The following is a 6,000-nucleotide window of genomic DNA, read 5'->3' as shown; positions in this document are numbered from 1 at the left end:
GACTTGCATGATGAGATTTCTATGGAGCAGCCTAAGGGCTTTGCAGAACCTGGCAGGCAGCACCTAGTGTGCAAATTGAAGAAAAGTCTTTATGGCTTGAAACAGGCACCTAGGGAGTGGTATCATAAGTTTGATGCCTTTATGCAGTCACAAGGCTACAGCCGGAGTGCTATGGATCCGTGTCTTTACAGAAGAAAGCCCGTGATGGTTCTTTATTGATTTTGGTACTCTATGTGGATGATATGCTGATAGCAGGGAAAGCTCATGATGAGCTAGATGCTCTTAAGGCTCAGCTCAAGAAGAGCTTTGAGATGAAAGATCTGGGATAGGTCGCTCACATACTTGGTATGTGCATTAGATGTGACAGGCATCAGGGACTCCTCTACTTGTCACAGAAGGAGTACATTCATAAAGTCCTTGAGCACTTCTGCATGCAATATGTAAAGCCTATTGGCTGTCCATTGCCTTCTTATGTGAAGGTATCACAGGCTGATTGTCCGCAGATAGAAGAGTAGAAGGCCGAGATGGCCAAGATTCCCTATGCATCTGCAATGGGCAGTCTCATGTATGCCATAATAGCCACTCGTCCAGATATTGCCTTTGCAGTTGGTGTTGTGGCACGCTATATGGCTACACCTGGCAAGAAGCATTGGGATGCCTTGAAGGCCATCATGAGGTACCTGAAGGGAACTGCAGATATGTGCATATGCTATGGCAGCCAGGATTCAGGAGTCGTGGGGTACACTGACTCTGATTATGCAGGACATGCAGATAGTAGGAAGTCCACTTATTCACCTATGCTGGAGGTGCTGTTTCTTGGATGTCTAGGGTGCAGAAATGCACGGCCCTTTCTACTACAGAGGCCGAGTATGTTGCAGCCACTGAGGCTTGCAAGGAGGCCATTTGGTTGGGTCGTTTAGTTGCTGACCTTGGTATTGATGCTATCCCTACAATGCATTCGGATTCTATGAGTGCTATTCAGTTAGCCAAGAATCCGATCTTCCATGTGAAGATGAAACACATTGAGGTGAGGTATCACTTCATATGTGGGGTCGTTGAGGACAAGTCTGTTGATCTTGTCAAGATCTCGACTGACCAGAATCCTACAGATCTACTCACAAAAAGCCTCTCTATAGAGCGCTTTGCCTTCTTCAAGAGGTTGATGGGTGTGGGATGAGATGACGTCTTTCCTCATCCTGTTGTACATGTGTACATGTTGTACTGTCTTTTTTCTTTTTCTTTTCACTCCTCACTGGGGCAGATTCGCCTTTAAGTGGGAGGTTGTTGGGGGTAAAGGCGTCTCCGCCTAGCCGCCTGTGTATTACTACACTGACAGTCACTGCCACTGCACACTGCAGGTGGCGGGCGCCCGTCACCGTCACTTTATTCTTTATTCTTTTAGTGACAGTTTGAATAAAGGAAGGCCTAGTCACACATTGTGACTGTTGGAGTTCCAATTTCTTGTCTCTCTCTTTCTTGCTCTTGCTCTCCCGCCATAGCTCTCGAGTCCAAGCTTCGATCCTTCTCTCCCTTTCACTTGCTTTCCTAAGCCAAGGTCTATTCAATATGAGCGAAAAAGCTCCCAACCCTAGTGCCATAACATGACAATCAATTTTCATAGAGACTCCATAAACCTTCACTTCCAAATTCTAAATCATATCTAAGCACCTCACTTTAGCATGATTAGCAAGCCTGATTCGAAATTTAGACCCTTCAATGATTCGAAGTCTAAACTGCTCAAGACAAGCCCGAGTAATTACACTAATTTGCACTCCTCCATCAATATATGCTTCTCCTATGTTCTGATTTTTATATCAAGCATAAACAATATGACAAATATCAGGCAATTCTTCAACACTCAAAACTCTCAATGTTCCTTTCTTTTTTTCCTTATACTTCGGATTCACTAATTTCTTCCACTGTCCTCTCATCTTAGGGCACAACTCCATTAACAGGGCAAAATATATATCAGCTTTCTTACCCATCATATCCTTTTTTAAGTCATAATCACTCTCTCCTTCCCCCAAAGGAATGTCAGCAGCATGATAATGTTTCCTAGGCACTCTCGATTTATTTTCCTCTCTCTTTTCTTTATTCTCTTCTCTCTTTGTTTTTCTTCCTCTTTCCTCACCAACTTTACTAGTTTCAGGTTCATCTCTCTCAACATCTCTTCTTCTTTTAATTGCAGGCATTACATCAATAGTTTTATTTTTCTCTTTTTGATATTCTAAAAGAATAAAATTTATAACAATTTTTCCTTTCTCTTCTTCAGTCAACCTAGGTTCTTGCGAGGTAGAATCATTTTTAATTTCTATCCCAAAATCATTCTGTCTGCTAGGCAAATTTTAAGGTAAAGGATACATATCCTCTCCTGCTCTAGGCGGATAAGGACAATTTGTACTCACATGTCCTAACTCTCCACAGGAAAAACAAGTCACCATCGGTCTACGAAAATATCCTCTACCATTTTCTCCTCTCCCAATTCCTAAATTTTATTGATTGACCCAAAGCGCCAACTCGAAGCCATCAAAAAGGTGGAGTGGATGAAAGAAGCCTAGGAATACCTAAAAGACACTGAGCCCATATTCGAGGACAAGATCAATGATCTCTCAAGCATGAGCATGCCAGTGTCACCTCCATGACCAAAATCGAGAGATGTGATTGCACCACAAACAGTGTCGCATAAACAAAGCTTAAGCGCTACGGGCCAGCAAATAAGTCAAGGTTATTGGTCACTAGGAAATGCAAAGACAGGAGTGTGGCAATCAGCTCTAGCAATCTCCTCACCTCACTGGTAACCACCCTTGTGACACTAAGCCTAGGAGAACTGCTTAGGTAGCATCGGCCATTGTGGCAGGAGTTGAAACAGTGGGTTGAAGGACCAATGGGACAAGGTGTTGCTGGCTTGAACAAACATGAAACAAAAATGCAGATATCGAGTTTGACATTGCACTCAATGCCAAAATCCTTACATGTCAATGCTTTCTGGGAGGGTACTAAAATGCATCCCATCTTGTCGGCTCAAGGTGACACCACAAGGAAAGGGATCGTGGACACGGGATCGAGAGTCAGTGTGCTAAGCCATGCAATGCTCCAGACCTGGGGCAACCCACCAATCGAGACGACCATGTTTAATGTCACACTGGCTAATGGAATGAAAGTGAAGCCATTCAATGTGTTAAAGGATTGGCTAGTAAAAGTCAAAAGAGTCCAATTCTCGGTTGATTTTATAGTGATGAAGAGAGTGGACTATGATATCCTACTAGGTTGACCCTGGATGCACAATGCAAGAGTTATAGAAGACTGGGGCAATGGTCTAATCTTCCTAGGCAATCGAACAGAAGTCATAAGAATAGAGATGGACATGTGGAAGGCCATGCTAGTCAACCTAGATGCCATCTCCACTATGCTGAAGAGTGATGGCCTGGATAGAAAATCTTACGGGCCACTGACTAAGTATATCCCTTGTTCTAAGGACGAGCAATACTAGATGCATATCCTTGCTACAATTGAGTGCCGTTCTCAGACAATGAGGAGTACAAACAAGCCATCAAGGCAATTGGCAAGGCCAACAACGCGCCCTCAGTGCTAGTCTATATGATGGCTGGAAGCCCACATAGAAAACCCAATCCTTTCATATTCCAAGTACTGAACAATAAGCGAGAGCTTCATGTGATCTTAGAGAACCTAACCGACACTCATCAGTAAATCTTAAACCACTTAAAGATCTCTTGAACAAACCTAAGTGGCGATGGACCAAAGTGCACGACTTAAACTTGATGTACAATTGGGCCTTAGTCACTAATGAGAAGAAGCCTGAGTATCAGGACTTAGGAGATGATGGGCAATTAGATGAGGAAATTTCTGAAAATGAGTATGAAGTCTATTGCTCCTTCAATTACATGAGTGAAGAGGAGATTGAAACAATAGAATATGACATTGAGGGACGCATAATTGAGCAAATATGAGCAGACTCCAAACCGCACAAGGGAAATGCCGTAAGAATCAAAAAAGGAGTCATGCACATGGATTGCAATCGCACTTGGTTAGAGCACATAGGTGCAATAGACTATGAGCAAGCAGGACTAGTTCAACTAAGTGTTGTGCCCATATATGTCAAGATTGTGGGAGAGAAGGAAGGAGTCTCACTTGTAGCTTTCTTGCTTGCACAATGGGGGAATACACACAGAGGTGGAGGCTGAAAACAGTTTTCCTCTTCTTAGTTGTGTAAGCCAAAAAGAACTCTTATACAAAGAAATAGAAGAACCCTATATATGGGTCTCAAACCAAACTCAACTAACTAAGGTGGCATACTAACCAAGCCACGAACTAGAGTAGATAAGGATAGCTGTCATCTATCTATTATTCATGGGCGGTGTACCAACCGCATCTGCAACTGACAAGTCGGTGACATAAATACACAACGGTCACCCTGGCGTATCACGAGTGGAGCTCGATATCTCAACACTCCCCCTCGAGCTCAATCCCAATTCCTGCACACCAAGCAGGTCTCTGAACTTGCGCAGCTTCTCTGCACCCAATGCCTTCGTGAATATGTCAGCTACCTGATCCTCTGTGCTGACATAAACTAGATCAATAAGACCTAGTAAAACCCTCTCCCGCACATAGTGATAATGCACCTCAATGTGCTTTGTTCTAGCATGATAGACTGGGTGATTTGCCAAGTGTATACTGCTCATGTTGTCACAATAAATGACAACTGGTCCATCTGTCACAAGCACTACACCTAAGGACCACCCTAACCCCTTTCTCCACTTCACAAACTTAGGGCACATCAAGGGCAAGACACACTTAGGGAGTTCCCACTCGTTAGACCTATCTCCTCAAGTCACATTCACATCACCTCTCCTTGTACATGAACTGGGTCCTCAAGTATGGGACAATACCATAGGTGACCCAACTCCTAGTTCCACTAACACGGACACCATGCATTACACGATGGTGAGGTAGACACACCCTTAGGTAGTGTACTTCCTTTTTCTTTTTTAGGTACACTCAACAAACCGTGATCAACATTGACATTGGAGGTGCCCATCACCCACATAATCTCTCCTCAACTTGCGCAACCTCTCATCCATTTTTTATGCTTCTTCTCCACAGCCAATCTCCCCAAAGCCCCATCATCAACCCACATGGCAAACCTTCAACCACCCAACCCCTCACCAACAAATGCCATGGGTCTGGCACTCAGTTAAGAGGGGGGTAATGTTAACCCCATTACATAGAAAGTGCAAAGAAACCAAAGAAAATTAAAAAGACACGGGACAAAGCAAAAAAAGGCAGCCCAATGGAAAACAGGAGGAAAAGAGCAAAAAGTGCAAGAAGCAAACTCAAAAGTCCAAGGCAAGCACAAAAGGCGAAAGGCACATTTTAAGTATATAACACGCCCTAAATCCTTATAAAAGAGCGCCAGGCTCCCTCCTGTGTGATTTGTAAATGTAGGCGGGTATGGGTAAAGGAACAATGTAAATAGGAAGAGAATAGAAAAAGAGGACCTAGGCTAAAATGGTCGGTCATGGTAAAAAGGCATGGGCATCTAAAGAGGAGTAGGGCATGTATAAAAAGGCAAAAAGTGAATGAAAAATATCATTCTTGTGTGCGGCCAAGACTAGCTCTCTTCTTCTTCTTGCTCTTACTTGTGCTTGTGCTTGTACTTGAGAGAGGGAGTGTGAGGGAGTGAGGAAGTGAGTGTGTGAGGGTGGGGAACCGTGGTGGGGAAGCTTTCTATCTTCTCCTCTCTTCTTCTTCTCTTCTTCTTCTCTTCTTTTCTCTTCTCTTGTCTTGTGCATGGCAATGGATCTTGGAGCTTGGAGCTTGAGGATCAAGCTTACTTGAGCTTGCACCTTGGATCGTGGAGCTACCGGAGAGCTTGAGGGAGGAAGCAACTTGATTGGGCATGAAGGTAAGCTTGCTACACTCATAGGTGTGAGAGCGCGCATGGTTAGGTGAGAGATAGCCATTGCACTTGGCTTGAAACAC

Source organism: Lygodium microphyllum, chromosome 19, assembly GCF_053477565.2.
Source record: "Lygodium microphyllum isolate KBCC chromosome 19, Lygodium_microphyllum_v1.1.10, whole genome shotgun sequence".
Lineage (NCBI taxonomy): Eukaryota > Viridiplantae > Streptophyta > Polypodiopsida > Schizaeales > Lygodiaceae > Lygodium > Lygodium microphyllum.
Note: the sequence above shows the minus strand (reverse complement) of the source record.